Source organism: Pelodiscus sinensis, chromosome 9 (assembly GCF_052426305.1).
Source record: "Pelodiscus sinensis isolate ZL-2025 chromosome 9, ASM5242630v1, whole genome shotgun sequence".
In the NCBI taxonomy this organism is placed as follows: domain Eukaryota; kingdom Metazoa; phylum Chordata; order Testudines; family Trionychidae; genus Pelodiscus; species Pelodiscus sinensis.
This window is the reverse complement of record NC_143060.1, coordinates 5633018-5649932: the sequence shown is the minus strand read 5'-3', so window position 1 is coordinate 5649932 and position 16915 is coordinate 5633018.

The window sequence follows — 16915 nt, the reverse complement described above, 5'->3', positions numbered from 1 at the left end:
CGGGACATGCTGCATGGCAGGGGAAGTGTGGTGGGGGGTGTTTCTGCTCTGGCAGGTGGGAACGTGTGAGCGTTAATAAATTGGGTGCCACGGTGGTACACATCCAAACCAGCGCACGTCACCTCCAAACTCACTCCGCTCACGGTTGGAGACTCTTAGAGGGAACATCGCTACCGAGTTGTTCTAGCCACACACAAACAGCAGTCTCCGCCAGCCTTGAAGAAGAGCATTAAACCATCATCAACCCAGCCAGGAGTTTTGGGAGCGACGTGTCAACAGCCGCATTCTTCCTAGGAGTTCCCCAGCTCTGAGTCAGTGCCAAGACACAGCCAGCCCCAACGGGGGACGAATTCCTGCCTTGCTGCCTTCTAAAACCAGATCCTCCCTCCTTCCTTTCAGGCATGATCATGATGCATGAAGCTCTGTGTGCCAGTCCCATCGTGCGTGCCGTGGCAGGGCCAGTGAACACTGCGAGGCCCGGTCTCTGCAGAAGGGTCGTGGTGCAGCAAGGCAGATTTTGATGTCTCTTGGGGCCGTGTCTTGGGAAGCCGGAGTGACAGGGTGTGAAGGGGCACCCTTGTGTGGCCGCAACTTCTCTGCCCAGCTGGCTCTGGGAGTGGAGAGGTCCCAGGTGTCTTTTTTGGTGGGTTGCCTGAGATTTAGGCTGCTTCTTATCCCCCTTTTTGTAGCTGTTGTGTGTGTGGAGGGGCGGGGGAACCAGGCCTGTCCACTCCTCTGGGTCCCAGCCTAGGGACCCTGGAAGTAGCAGTTGCTTTGCTAAGCATCACTGCGGTCCCCGGCTAGCTCACTCCCTGAGTCGCTTCCCCAAGAGCTGCTCTGTCCAGCCATGTCTCTGGATTCCAACCAGTTCTGAAGTCCAGCTCCTGCTCAGAGATGTCCAAGGTGCTTCTGTCCTCCCAATCAGTCCCCAGGTCTGCCTGGGTCGAGCTCCAGTGAGGAACTGCCACTTTTATATCTTTTATATCCGCTTGCTGGGCCCTGATTGGCTGCAGCAGAAGCAGCCACTCTAGGCTGCCTGGAGGACCTCTTTTCTGCTCTTCTCCCTGGGACCAGGTGTGGCAAGGCCTCTAGCTGGGGCTTCAGGCCTAGTCCACCCTGTCACACGGGGCATTGCACAAGGGAACAGGGTGTGGCATGCAGGAAGTGGAAACCTCCCCTCCCCCAGAAGTGAAGGCTGGGTAGGGCAAGGAGAAGTAAACCACGGTCTCCTGTGTTCACTCTGTGCTCTTTGTCTGCCAGTCTGAGCTGTGCGCTAGCCCATTGGCTACACGGCTGCCATGGTGACGGCCCACTCGCTGTCCTTTTCTGATCCTGCAGGGAGAGTTACTACAGAGCATAGCTCTGGTCGTGGAGTTCTCCTATCCCCATTCTCCTTGACCTGCAACAGCAAGAACCTTCCCCCTCTCCGCAACCTATTGGGACTTATTTTACTAAATGTGTCGGCCAAAGGGACTGGCCAAAACCCAGGGCAGTTTTGTAAACACTCAGGCAGGCCTTCCAAATCAAACTGCTTGGCCACCAGGCCTGGCCTGAGAGCAGTGGTTCTCAACTCGTTTCAGTCCACGGACCACCAGGCCAATCAAACAACGTTCGTGGACCACCTCCTTTTTGAGACATGATAAAAAAGAGCAGACAACGAACATTTTGGTTTGAAATTCATTTCTTACTAACAGATTTTTGATGCCTGCCCACGCCGTGTGACTTTGGACAATGTTCCTGTGGACCACCGAAAAAGTCACCATGGGCCACCAGTTGAGAACCACAGCTTTAGGGCGAGGTGAACAAGGCGGTTGCCTTGAACCCCGTGCCTTCTAGGGCCCTGCGCTTCTCAGTGCCCGCCCGCCCGGCTTCTCTCTTGCTGCCCTGTCTGGCAGCCGCCTGGCCACACGGCGCAGCCAACCACAACATGCCGCCTTGGGCCCTGCAAACTCTTTGGCCGGGTCTGTTGGCAACACCCGTGTTGATCACGTTGGTCAAGCCCACAAAGTTGGGTGGGGAAATGGGTGAGTGTGGGGGAAGGGCAGACGATGTTGGTTTCTCTAGTTAAACATGGATTTGGCGAAGGCTAGCAGGCTGAGTTTTTGTGCTGTAGACCTGAAACCAATGCGGAGGGAGATTGGGGTCTGGGTTCAGCTGAAATGGGACCATCACAGTTTGGGTATGGAAATGGTTCCAGTTTGGGCCCATAGAAACCACACATACAAACAAGCACTATGCTTACTCCTTGGTAGCAGTAGTAATTAGTACTTGTAGCATGGTGAGCCCTAGTCATGCCCCGTCCACCAAACCGGTTTGGTCCCTGTAGCTCCTTTGTGTAGCTATTTCTATTGTCACCCCATTGGCCTGAGCCAGAGCAGCTCCTCGAAGTTCAGGATGTTCCCGATGGGAGCAGACACTGATGATGAAGTCTCGTATTTTCTTAAACCCAGTCTTGGTCATTTCCATGGCATGTACAAAGTCCTGCCTCTGCGGGTGCAGAATGAACCAAAACAGGGGCTCAGTCTCTCTGCTTGCAGCCCAAACACTCGTTTGCCAGACCTTGGAGGCACCCTCTTAGGTTCTTCCAGGATCCTACACTCCCCTTGTCCAGACTGTTTCAGTTTCTCCCAGCCTGACTTCCTCCAGCTTTGTCTTGCCTCTATCTGGTGTGTAGGTGCGCACAGATGTGCACACCAGCTCCACCAATCAGTGCTCAGTCCCCTGCATCTAAACTCATGGGCCGTGTGGTTCAGCATCTGCTCAGCGTTTCCAAGTGCCTGTCGTTTCGAGGTGCCGCTGCTGTTATTTCAGCCAGCTGCTTCCAATGGCTTCTTTATACGTATTTAAAATACAAGGCACGAACCACACCTCCCTATGGTAAGATTTCGCCTAACCCACAGCAGTATAACGTGCCCCATAGAAAAGCACCCGCCCCATGCTCCCTTTCTGAAACCAAGAGACGTGTCTGACGTGTAATCTCCAAAATCCACTGGTGCAACCTGTTCGGGAGGTGGGAAGCAGAGCGAGGACTCCTTGATTTCAGAGAATCCTAGAACACTAGAACTGGAAGGGACCTCAAGAGCTCATCAAGTCCAGTCTCCCTCCTCTGCCCTGACATGTGATTGTCCAACCTGCTCTTAACTATCTCCAGTGATGAGAGATTCCACAACCTTACTAGGCAATTTATTCCGGTGCATATGTAACCCTCTTCTGTCCAAGGTTCAAATCCACCTGGTAGCAGTTACACTTAACCACCCTGACGGTTAGGAAGTTTTTCCTAATGTCCAATCTAAACCGCCCTTGCTGCAGTTTAAGCCCATTGCTTCTTGTCCCATCCTCAGAAGCCAAGGAAAACAATTTTTCTCCCTCCTCGTGACATCCTTTTAGATACTTGAAAACCGCTATCATGTCCCCTCTCAGTCTTCTCCTTTCCAAACTAAACAAGCCCAGTTTTTTCAGTCTTCCCTCATAGCTCATGTTCGCTAGACCTTTAATAATTTTTGTTGCTCTTCTCCAATTTCTCCACATCTTTCATGAAATGTGGTGCCCAGAACTGGACACAATACTCCAACTGAGGCCTAATCAGCGCAGAGTAAAGAAGGAGAATGACTTCTCATATCTTTCTCACAACACACCCATTAATGCCTCCCAGAATCATGTTCCTTTTTTTTGCAACAGCATCACACTGCTGGCTCATATTTAGCTTGTGGTCCACTATGACCCCTTGTTAGGATTGAAAGTTTTATTCTTTTTATATTTCTTATCTTAGGTATAGTAATATAGTAGTAATGTAGCAATGATATCGCAATATAAAATAGTGATAGAGATGTAGCCGTGTTAGTCTGGGGTAGCTGACACAAAACACAGGACTATGTAGCACTTTAAAGACTAACAAGATGGTTTATTAGATGATGAGCTTTCGGGTTTTGATCTGAGGAAGTGGGTCTGGCCCACGAAAGCTCATCATCTAATAAACCATCTTGTTAGTCTTTAAAGTGCTGCATAGTCCTGTATTTTGTTTCATCGCAATATAAGGCATATATATATATATATATATATATGAACATACATTTAATATTTTACAAATTAAGTCCTTTCAGTTGAAGGTCTATTTTCTTTGTTCTAAAGTTTAGTAAATGTCCTAAAGCAGTGGTCATCAACCAGTCCATCGGGATCGACTGGTAGATCCTGGAGCCTCTGACAGGTGATCTTGACTAGTTTGACCAAGAAGCTATCAAGTGCTGTCATTTCAACTGCCCCTCCTCCCACTGATGCTCATCTTCTGCCCTTTGCCTTGGAGCTGCCCCTCCTAGTGGGGAGCCTCCTGCTTGCTGTGCAGGGCAGGGGAGGGAGAAGAGGGTGCTGATGTCAAGGTGCCCCCTCCCACTCTGTATCCTTTCTCCATAGAGTAGGGAGGGGGCACAACAGGTCTGGGGATAGAGCAAGTTTGCTGGCTGCTTTAAAAAGTGGTCCAGGGCCAGGGCAGAAGTGAGCCTGCCTTAGCCACACTGCATCACCAATCAGGAGCCACCAGCAGTTCCCAGCTGGAGCCCACATCCCGAACTGCTACCCCAGTCATGAATCTCCTACTGCACCCCAAGCTCTTGCCCTAGCCCCGAGCACCCCTGCATCTAAACACCTTCCAGAGCCTGCACCTAGAACTCCCTCCTACATCCCAACTGCTCCCCCTGAGCAGCTCAGAGCCCCTCACACTCCAGAGCCCTTAATCCAAGACCAGAGCCTGCACCCCCATCCCTCTGCCCCAGCCTGATGAAAGTGAGTGAGGATGGGCAAGAGAGGGAGAATAGAATGAGCAGGGGCAGAGGCTTGGAGAAGGAGCAGGAAGGAGGTGGGGCAAGAGTATTTATATTTGAGGTAGATCTTGGATTGCACTTAAATTCAAAAAGTAACCTCACGCTTAAAAAGGTTGGAGACCCCTGTCCTAAAGTATAAAAACAGTTCTGGGTATTGTGGCTGTGTTAATAAGATTAGAAGAATTCTGTTGGGCTGTGTCTACACTGGGCCACTTATTCCAGAAAATCAGCCGCTTTTCCGGAATAAGCTGCGAGCTGTCTACACTGGCCCTTGAATTTCCGGAAAAGCAACGATGCTCTACTGTACAAAATCAGCTGCTATTCCGGAAAAACTATTCTGCTCCCGCTCGGGCATAAGTCCTTATTCCGGAACACTGTTCCGGAAAAGGGCCAGTGTAGACAGCCCAGTAGTCTTTTCCGGAAAAAAGCCCCGATCGCGAAAATGGCGATCGGGGCTCTTTTCCGGAAAAGCGCGTCTACATTGGCCACAGACGCTTTTCCGGAAAAAGGGCTTTTCCGGAAAAGCAGCCTGCCAATGTAGATGCTCCTTTTCTGGAAAAACTGAAAATGGAATAGTATTCCGTTTTAAGCATTTCCGGAAAGTCATGCCAGTGTAGACACAGCCCTAATGTTGAATGCCAAGCCTTAATTGCTTGATTTACAATGCCTCTTTTGCTTTGCCATGCAGATCTGTAACCTCGGAAAGTTCTTGTGTGTGAAAGGAGTGTTAATGTGTTGAGATAAGATGCAAAGTTATATGGCTTTAGAACCAGATGGCCGAAGAAAGGCGGTGAGTGAGCATGGACAAGTCCAAAGGACAAGACAACCTGACTGCAGAGGAGCCATCGATGTATATACCCCCTACTCACAAGAAGATTTGATAATTAATTGGCAGATTGATGACCTTAAAGTGGAGAAAGCACCCTGGAAGGACGACTGATTACAGGATGAGCCTTGGAGAGATGTTTTGGGAACACTTACATCAAAAAGATAACATTCCATTCACATACTGACAAAGCACAATCCATGGATTTCAACAAGAGAAATGGAAAAGCAGGGTACTTTGCTATGGAACTTGGGTTCGTCTGTCACACTATCTTGAGAGGAGTATCAGATCGATCGACCGACAAGGCCTTGCTCTCCCCCGTGCTTGATCTAGCTGGCCACTAGATTGACAGACTCTGGACTGGTGACTATATCATCTGGTGGGACTGTGTATGCATGATGTGTTGTGTGTGTGTGTGTGTGTGTGTGTGTGTGTGTGTGTGTGTGTGTGTGTGTGTGTGTGATTGAAAAGCATATGCAACTGTTGTATTCTCAATAAATGCGGCATACTGTCTTTTCCCCTATAAAAGATCTCGTGTGCTTTGTTTAAGCATAACAGCCCTAGCTCCCTTTCTGCCGTACTCCTTCCTAGACAGTCACTTTCCCATTCTGTATGTGAAACACATTGTTCCTTCCTAAGTTAGTACTTAGATTTGACTTGGATTCACCCTGCACAGGTGGGAGGAAGCTGTCAAGAAGCAGAGACTGAGGCTGTGCGGTGCTGAATCCTGCCTGGGAGTTGTTTTCAGGATCGGACCCCCAAACGGCTTTTGTGCTTTAATTGGGTACAGTGTGTTCTATGGCTTTGAAGGCTATTGCCTGCCAGGTGCTTGGAACGTCACAGCAGAGAGCTGCTCCCCAAAGGGGCTATTTGTGTTTCTTATTTTCTCCCTGGCTCCGGCGGCTCCCCCTGGAAGTCTCCCAAATCTTGGCGCTGATTCATGTCGCTCTGCTCAGAGCTAAGAGCAGCACCTGCCGAATGCCCAGCGGTGCCATGAGACGTTCGGGGCTCGGTGCTTAGGAGATTAGCATCTGGGCCAATTAAACAAGGCAAGGGGCAGAGCATCCTAAGGAGAGGAGAGCAGTTCCTGGCACGGGGGCTGCTTTCTGCAGACTCCAGGTGGACAAGGATATGTCCTTTCAGGGAAGAAAGCTACTTGCAGCAACTCACTTTTCCAGTGCATTTGGATGGGGGAAAATCCCAAGAAATAGAATGCTTTTTGGTGGTGCCTTTTGTCTTCAGGGCTCGTGTAGCATTTCCTGCGGGTGTATGTGTGCAAAGGAAAACGAGAGCACCCTTTCATCTTGAATTTTACTCAGAATAAGACCATTCTCTTCTCTCAATCCCCCTATCGTATCATAGGGGGCATTGCAACTGTCAGTTCCAACCTGCTGTATGAAAACAGCATGCTGCCCACTTATAAACCCCCTAGTTGTGTAGGATCAGCTAGGTGTTTGCATGCATAGACACGCAGATTGGGCTGACTGTTGGACTGAGAATGGGGCTTCTATTCCCCCTGGAATTCTTTATCTGCAGTTGCACATAACGGCTGAGAGAGACACAAAGAATCCACAATTCATTTCCAGCCTGTGGGAGCTGTGGTTATTAGGAATCTCTACTAGGTCTTAAAAGCCACATTGCTTTGCAGTCTTGCAAAGATGCTTTGGATGAGCAATGTTTTTAGTTTGCGAATAGCAACCAACTGAACCTATCCACTGTTTTCCTGCTTCCTTTTTCGGGAATTTTTCCTCTCCTACTTCCTCCCTCCCTCCTTCCCTTCCTTACCTGGTCAGAGGACAGTTACAAACGCCCGTTTCTGTTTTTGGAGAGACTGATGGATTTGTTTTGCCAACCTTTCCTTCCAGTCGCCTCTTCCACATTGGGGGACTTGATCTAGACGTTGCACATTAAACCCAGATGTCTCCTGCTGTCATGCGAGCAACACAACCAAAGCAGCAGTCCCGTTTACAAAAAATAATGTAACCAAACAACATCATTCGCTCCTTTGGCATCTATAAAAAGCAAAGTGAGGGCAGCAAAGACTTTCCTTCAAACAAAGGCTTGGCTCGTCACCCAAATTGCTGCTCCGTTCTCACCTGGCCCGGAGAAAGCAGCCGCCTGGCTCAGACCGGCATAGATCTTGTTTGTGACACTTCCAGCCTCAGCTCACCGACCTTATTTTTCGAGTGAATAGTAAAATTTGCCAAAAATCATAGGTTTTGTGGGAGGGGAATCAGAATTATTCATGAATCAGGTAAACAGATGTGGTGGCTTTTTTTTTTTTTTTTAAATCTCTTTTCCAAAATTCAGAATGGTTTGTTTCAGCCCTCGCCACATGGCCTGAAGCAAAATGAAAAAATCATTTGGTACTGAACAAAATCGTGTGTTCAACGAGACGTTAAAAGCTTGGGTTTTCATGTCCAAGAAAGAAATTCCATTTTGGACTGAACCAGTGATCGTCCCGATGGTTTGGTTTGGTCCCGGAACCGAAAAGCATCAATTATTCTCCCAATTCTACCTCCACTCAGGTTGCTTGGACATCTCATCCCTCGATTAGTTATTTACCTGCTCGGTGCCTCAGTTTCCCTCACCTTTCCAGAGGCACAATGATAACGATCTCTATTTCCTGCTGAAGGGTGCTGTGTTAAAGATCAGGATTATTAGGTATTCCCAGTTTGGGAGAGTAGATTAAGATTAAATTCCATCCTGAAACAGACCCCTTTGCCTCTGGCTGTTACTTATAGCCACATAAATTCCTCAGCCAGAAGTTGGGGGACTATTATGACCAGCAAGGCCGACAGCTACCATTGGCCCCAGGGCAAAGGGGGGCGGGGGGGCTGGCTCTGTGCCCCCGTAAGGGGCGGGGCCAAGGGCAGTCAGCCCTGAGTGCTACCAAGACCACAGGGCTGGCCCTACTCCTCGCCCTCACTGCTGCATGGAGCAACACTCTGGTGCTCCCATAGCAGTTCAAAGGGGCTCGGAGCGCAGTGGGTGAGGCTGTGTGGCCTCCTATGTGTTGCAGATCTGACTAGCCAGCATCTTGGCAGAGCTCCTGTCCAATTCACTTGTGTATTAGCTTAAATCCCAATGGTTGTTAAATGGATAAAAGTGTATTTGGTGTTTAAACTTCAGGAGGACTAAAGGGGTGTTACCGTTCTTGTTTACACTTACCTGTATTCTGTTACTTACATGGTCCATATACATGGAGGGAACCCCGTCACTATAGAACCCATCCAGCAAGAGCGCATGTGATCACTGTGTGTGACGAGCGGAGATCAAAGTCTCAAAATGCTTCCCTCGCTCTCGGTCCTCAGAGGAAAAGTCCACGTGGGTAGAGACACTGCCAACTTGTTTTCAGTGACACGAAGCTGTCCGTGGGGATTTGAGGAAAGATCCAGGCTCTCTGGTCTGTTTGGACTCTGACAGGGAAAAGACCAGATGCAAAGTGGGGATCCCCGAAATTGCCTAGGCACCCTGAAAAGCCTTTTAGGAGACCTCACTGCCAGCATTGGAAATTACAGACTGACTCAGCCGTGCCTACGTTTCCCCTGCTTTAACCTCTCAGTGCCCCTCATTTCCTTTGGTTGGGTTACTATGAAATTGGCTGTGGTGTGAGATCTGGAGTACCCATTGATCAAGGGTAAGTGTCTGATCCCTCGGGACCAGAAGCACCATAACTGTGCTGTGATTGTTGGTGCTTTATAGCTCAAGCTGTAGTGGCTCCTATACTGAGGTCCCAGGTTCAAATCTGCTTGGTTGTTACATGTACGTATATATATGTATATATATCCTGAGGCCTAAGCTACACAGCCTTTTAAGCTGGCTTTATAGCTCAAGCAGTAGAGGCTCCTACTCTAAACTCCGGGGCTACATCTAGACTGGCATGATTTTCTGCAAATGCTTTTAATGGAAAAGTGTTCTGTTAAAAGCATTTGTGGAAAAAGAGCACTTTTTGCGGAAAAGCGTCCGTGCCGATCTAGACGCGCTTTTGCGCAAAAAAGCCCCGATCGCCATTTTCGCGATCAGGGCTTTTTTGCGCAAAACAAATCTGAGCTGTCTACACTGGCCCTTTTGCACAAAAGGAACTTCTGCCCGAATGGGAGCAGCATAGTATTTCCGCAAGAAGCATTGATTTCTTACATGAGATCGTCAGTGCTCTTGCGGAAATTCAAGCGGCCAGTGTAGACAGCTGGCAAGTTTTTCCACAAAAGCAGCTGCTTTTGCGGAAAAACTTGCCACTCTAGACACAGTCGGGAGGTCCTAGAGTCAAATCTGCCCAGTGATGGTTACAGATGTTCTATTTCAAAATAATCCTAGGGAAGGGATGGCTCAGTGGCTTGAGCATTGCCTTGCTGAATACAGGGTTATCAGTTCAATCCTTGAGGGGGCCATTTAACAATTGGGGCAAATCCATCAGGGATGGCTCTTGGTCCTGCCATGAGGGCAGGGGACTGGACTTGCTGACCTCTCAAGGTCCCTTCTAGCTCTGTGAAACAGGTATATCTCCATGGGGGGGGGGGAAAAATCATCACAAAGTTCAGTCTGGCTGGTGGCAAGAGAGACTCTCTCCAGCCTAAAGGGACTTCCTCTCACTTTGTGCTGAGACTTGGGGAGGGACCCTGGAGTTCACAGTGCCACTTGCTGAAATCAAATTTTAGACCACACCGCCAGCGTGAGGCGTCTGTCCTGTTTTCTGACAGCCTGGCCTGAGAGAGGCACTTGTGGCCAGGAGCCGCTATAGACATTGTGCACCCTGCTCTGGACAGTGTTAGCTCTTTGAACCCTGCATTCCTTCCTTAATCTGTAGACACTGTGGCTCAGATCCTCAGCTGCTGCACTCCTGGGTCGCGCCATTCGTTTTGATTTGCACACGCTGGAGACCAAGTACGTTATCTACCCTGAGCATAGAATCATAGAATACTAGGACGGAAGGGACCTCGAGAGGTCATCGAATCCAGTCTCCTGCTCCCATGGCAGGACCAAGCTCTGTCTAGACCATCCCTGATAGACATTTATCTAACCTACTCTTAAATATCTCCAGAGATGGAGATTCCACAACCTCCCTGGGCAATTTATTCCAGTCTTTGACGACCCTGACAGTTAGGAACATTTTCTTAACGTCCAACCTAACCCCCCCTTGCTGCAGTTTAAGCCCATTGCTTCTTGGTCTATCCCCAGAGGCCAAGATGAACAAGTTTTCTCCCTCCTCCTTATGACACCCTTTTAGATACCTGAAAACGGCTATCATGTCCCCCTCAGTCTTCTCTTTTCTAAACTAAACAAACCCAATTCCTTCAGCCTTCCCTCATAGCTCATGTTCTCTAGCCCTTTAATCATTCTTGTTGCTCTTCTCTGGACCCTCTCCAATTTCTCCACATCTTTCTTGAAATGCGGTGCCCAGAACTGGACACAATACTCCAGCTGAGGCCTAACCAGCGCAGAGTAGAGCAGAAGAATGACTTCTCGTGTCTTGCTCACAACACACCTGTTAATGCCTCCCAGAATCATGTTTGCTTTCTTTGCAACAGCATCACACTGCTGACTCATATTCAACTTGTGGTTCACTATAACCCCTAGATCCCTTTCTGCCGTACTCCTTCCTAGACAGTCGCTTCCCATTCTCTGTGTGTGAAACTGATTGTTCCTTCCTAAGTGGAGCACTTTGCATTTGTATTTATTAAACTTCATCCTATTTACCTCAGATCATTTCTTCAATTTGTCCAGGTCATTTTGAATATGACCCGATCCTCCAGATTAGTTGCAACCCCTCCCAGCTTGGTATCATCTGCTAACTTAATAAGCGTACTTTCTATACCAATATCTAAATCGTTGATGAAGATATTGAACAAAGCCAGTCCCAAAACAGACCCCTGCGGAACCCCACTTGTTATACCTTTCCAGCAGGACTGTGAACCATTAATAACTACTCTCTGAGTACGGTTATCCAGCCAGTTATGCACCCACCTTATAGTAGCCCCATCTAAGTTGTATTTACCTAGTTTATTGATAAGAATATCATGCAAGACCGTATCAAACGCCTTACTGAAGTCTAGGTATACCACATCCACCGCTTCTCCCTTAGCCACAAGACTCATTATCCTATTAAAGAAAGCTATCAGATTGGTTTGACATGATTTGTTCTTTACAAATCCATGCTGGCTGTTCCCTATCACCTTGCCACTTTCCAAGTGTTTACAGATGATTTCCTTAATTACTTGCTCCATTATCTTCCCTGGCACAGAAGTTAAACTGACTGGTCTATAGTTTCCTGGGTTGTTCTTATTTCCCTTTTTATGAATGGGCCCTATATTTGCCCTTTTCCAGTCCTCTGGAATCTCTCCTGTCTCCCATGATTTTCCATGGGCATCCTGTGTAGTGTGATGATCACGATGGTCCCTTTCTGACCTGATACTATGTGTTCTCTTCAGACAAGATTAAATATGCTTTCACGGTGAAATTCAGCCCATTCTGAGGCCTGGGCGCCAGTTCAATCCCATCATGACCGTGTGCAATTAATCTGCTACACAGAGGCAAGCTGGGTGCGACTTGAGTGATGCCACAGGCCTTTTGCTAGTTGTCAATATATTTGTGTCCCTTCAAACCACCTGAAAAATATACTAAGCCATGCCTGATGCTTAACCAGTGCTTCCTCTGTGCCAGGGCTGAGCTCCGCCCCCTTCTGGGCCTGGCAGTTCTTAGCCCCGCCCCCTTCTGGGCTGGGCAGTTCTTAGCCCCGCCCCCTTCTGGGCCGGGCAGTTCTTAGCCCTGCCCCCTTCTGGGCCTGGCAGTTCTTAGCCCCGCCCCCTTCTGGGCCGGGCAGTTCTTAGCCCTGCCCCCTTCTGGGCCTGGCAGTTCTTAGCCATGCCTCCTTTAGGCCTCACAGTTCTTAGCCTCTGGGCCTGGCAGTTCTTAACCCCGCCCCCTTCTGGGCCTGGCAGTTCTTAGCCATGCCTCCTTTAGGCCTCACAGTTCTTAGCCTCTGGGCCTGGCAGTTCTTAGCCCCGCCCCCTTCTGGGCCTGGCAGTTCTTAGCCCCACCCCCTTCTGGGCCTGGCAGTTCTTAGCCCCACCCCCTTCTGGGCCTGGCAGTTCTTAGCCCCGCCCCTTCTGAGCCTGGCAGTTCTTAGCCCCGCCCCCTTCTGAGCCTGGCAGTTCTTAGCCCCGCCCCCTTCTGAGCCTGGCAGTTCTTAGCCTCTGGGCCTGGCAGTTCTTAGCCCTGCCCCCCTTTGGGCCGGGCAGTTCTTAGCCCCGCCCCCTTTTGGGCCGGGCAGTTCTTAGCCCCGCCCCCTTTTGGGCTGGGCAGTTCTTAGCCCCGCCCCCTTTTGGGCTGGGCAGTTCTTAGCCCCGCCCCCTTCTGGGCCTGGCAGTTCTTAGCCCTGCCACCTCAGCTTTCTGCATTCGTTATGCGTGTCAAAAAATGGCTTGAGCCCTGTCATTCTTTCCTTGCCAAGTAAGCCCTGCGCTCAGCCGATATTGCTTCCCTTTTTGTTATGCTCTGACAATGGAGCCAGTGGAACTTAAATGAAGTGTGTATCTCACGCCCAGTCTTGTAAGCAGTGAAGCCTACAGATGGGCCCCCTGTAAGCAGGCTGCCTGCTCATTTGTCAGGCTTTCCCCCCACAGAGCCACACTCCTCACAGCTCCCAGGGCATCAGACTGTCAGTTGCGTGCTGGAACAGAGCTGCATGAGGTTTCGTTTGAACTTTTAAACTCATAAATTCCTACCTAATGTTTCCCGGAGGCTCTCCTGGCGGGTGTTCTGGGTTTTATTAGCACCATCTAAAAAAATGGAGCTAAACAGAAGCCGCAAAAAGTCAAGTGTCAGCCAGGGAAGTTTTATTGTCTCCCCCCCCCCTTCTCTCTGAGTCAACAGCTGGATGTTTTCTGCCTCCCTCTTCCCCCTCCCACTTTTGCCACTTGAGGGGGACGTGCCCAGCTCATCTAGCAAAAACGTAGTGCGAGGCTCTGTCTTATCCACCCATTTATCCCCCCTTCCCCCATCCCATCGATCAGTCTTGCTCCACACCGCAGAGTGTTCAAAGCACAGCAGTGCAGGGCAGACAAAGGATGGCGAATGGAGGCAAGGAGAAATGATGACTTGCCCAAGCTAGTGGAGGGGCAGTGGGACCGAATTGTAGGAGTGGGGTTTGACTTGTTTCACGCTGACAGCCCCTCGCCCTGTTTTGGAATGTTGTCCTCTCCGACGGTTTGGCTTGGAAACACAGTCTGAGCGTTTGTGTACTGGGCTGCCCGTGAAGGGAGGGTGCAGTCCCGTGAGATGCTGAGTGACCTCACAGCTTCCACGTACTGGCCTGGCTGACTCTTCCCCTTGGATTTGGCATGTAGAGCAGAACAAGGAGCAATGGGCTCAAGTTGTGGTGGGAGAGGTCCAGGTTGGATGTTAGGAAAAACTATTTCACTAGGAGGGTGGGGAAGCCCTGGAATGCACTGGAATGGGTTATCTAGGTGTTGCATAAATTGCTAGTTTCGTCCAATTTGCCTCAAGAAGAGAGTCACACTTTCAGGCTGGGTCCAACTCCGTTTATTGTTTGCAAACAAGGTCGACAAAGGAGCTTAGTGCTCAAAGCAAGGTGGACCATGGACAGCGCCCGAGATGAAACTTTTATGGATTCTACGTTCCTCCTGGCCAGCGTGTCTCAACGTGATTGGTCACTGCAAGTTTACTCAGTTCCCTGGCAGAAAGTTTAGCAGCTTCTAAGGCATGCGCAAGCAGCTAAATGATATGTGCTGTTTTGAGCTTAAGCAGTGGAGGGGAAGAAGCACACTTAGCTTTTACTACATAGGGAAGTAGTGGAGTCTCCATCCCTAGAGGTGTTTAAGTCTCGGCTTGACAAAGCCCTGGCTGGGTTGATTGAGTTGGGATTGGCCCTGCCTAGAGCAGGGGCTGGACTTGATAACCTTCTGAGGTCTCTTTCAGCTCTATCCTTCTATGATTCATCAGCTCAGGACTCAGAGGGGCTGGAGCTGTGGGTTAGTTTCTTGGGGCATGTGCTCCAGGGCCGCTCAGGGTGAGCCTGAGCTAGCTTACAGACATTATTTGAACTTCTTTGGGATTGATTCTGGAGTGTCCCGTGACAGTATTGATCTGGAGCCAATCCCTAGTAGCGATGGGAAATATGGCACGCAGCCGTGCGATGGTCCTCCTGTTATTCCTCTCACAGGCTATTTCTGGGGGCCATGAGATTTAGGGTATGTCTACACTGCTTGCTTATTTCAAAATAAGCCATTCTGGAATAGTTATTCCGCAATAGCTTATATTGAAATAGCACGTCTACACTGCAGGGAAGCCTCCAAATTAGTCCGAGGCAGGCTTCCCTAATATAGACGTGCTATGTCAATTAAGAGCTCCAGGAGGCACTGGGGAGAAATAATTTAGAGAGAATAACCTGTTGTCATAACCATGAAGGATGGGCAGTAGTCTGGGGACTAAGGGGTTAACTTTATCAAGCCAGGTAGCAGGCAGCCAATAGAAATGCAGATAGGGATTTCAAACTAGGCCAAAGGAATTTTTGGTTTTTCCCTCCTTTGTCTCTGAGTAGTTTCTCTCCAGATATTGAGGCGGACAGACAATATGTCTCTCTCCAAGAAATGATTCTTGATTATCTGTAAGTATGGTAAAGTTTAGATAAATCCGCTTTATTGTTTTATGGTTTGGGAATGGGAATGGGATGTCTGCATTTATTATACATTGGTTTTCCTCTCTTTTGTAACTAAGTTTTGTTCCCCGTGAGTTTATTAAGTGGTGGCTCTTACCATCTAGCCAATCTAACTGGCTGTGTCTACACTGGCATGAATTTCCAGAAATGCTTAAAACGGAATACTATTCCGTTTTCAGTTTTTCTGGAAAAGGAGCGCCTACATTGGCAGGCTGCTTTTCCGGAAAAGCCCTTTTTCCGGAAAAGCGTCTGTGGCCAATGTAGACGCGCTTTTCCGGAAAAGAGCCCTGATCGCCATTTTCGCGATCGGGGTTTTTTCCGGAAAAGACTACTGGGCTGTCTACACTGGCCCTTTCCCGGAACAGTGTTCCGGAATAAGGACTTATGCCCGAGCGGGAGCAGAATAGTTTTTCCGGAATAGTGGCTGATTTTGTACTGTAGAGCATTGTTGCTTTTCCGGAAATTCAAGGGCCAGTGTAGACAGCTCGCAGCTTATTCCGGAAAAGTGGCTGATTTTCTGGAATAAGTGGCCCAGTGTAGACACAGCCACTATGTTTGTAACAGGAGTATTGTGGTGATAATAAAAGTTCTTTCTTTTTTATTAACCTGGAATTGGTTAATTTTTGCATCCTGGTTTTACTTTAGGGCGCAGATTTCCCAAGTGATCTCTTCCCTAGTTTTCTTACCATTACTTGGGTGGTGGCAGCAGATTTTTATCCCCAAAATCTAGGTTTTCAGGATTTTGGGGGGAAGTTTTATACCAAAAAGAGATAAGGTTTTGGGGTACTTTTGTGGGCCCCCACTTCTGTATTCATTGTGCCTGGGGAGGGTTGGAGTGTCTGGCTTTAGATTAACCTTCTGTCTGCCTCTCCCCAAAACAGCACAGAAAACAAAAGCAGGCTTAAGCGTTATAGACCCCATCTATAGACAGGTGTTTGTCTAACCTGTTCCTAAATCCTCCAGCGATGGAAATTCCACAGCCTTCCCAGATAGCTTGTTCCAGTGTTTCCTGTCAGGAAGTTTTGCCTGATGTCTAATCTAAATCTCCCTTCCTGCAATGTCAGCCCAATGTTTCTTGTCCTATCCTCAGTGGAAAAGGAGAAAAATGTATCACTGTCCTCTTGTCTTCATAACAATCTTATATATACTCGAAGGCTAGTGCGTCTCCTCTCAATCTTCTCTTCTCCAGCCAAAACAAACCCAATTATTTCAGGCTTTCCTTGTAGGTCATGTTTTCCAGACCTTTAATCATTTTTTCTGTTCTCTGGACTTTCTCCAATTTGTCCTGAAGTCTCAGAACTGAACACCAGAGATCAATGGAAACCGTATCAGTGTTGAGTAGAGTGGAAGAATTAATGCCCAGGTCTTGCTTACAACACGCCTGCTAATACATCCCAGAATATTTGATCTTTTCCCTAACAGTATTACATTGTGTGACAGGGTCAGGTCAGAGGGTTACAAAAAGGTGCTAGAAGGACAGTATGGCTATGTCTACACTCGCGGCTTCTTGTGCGAGTAATATGCAAATGAGGCTAAGCGTGGAATATCGCCGAGCCTCATTTGCATCCCTAATGAGCCACCATTTTTTTCAGAAGAGGC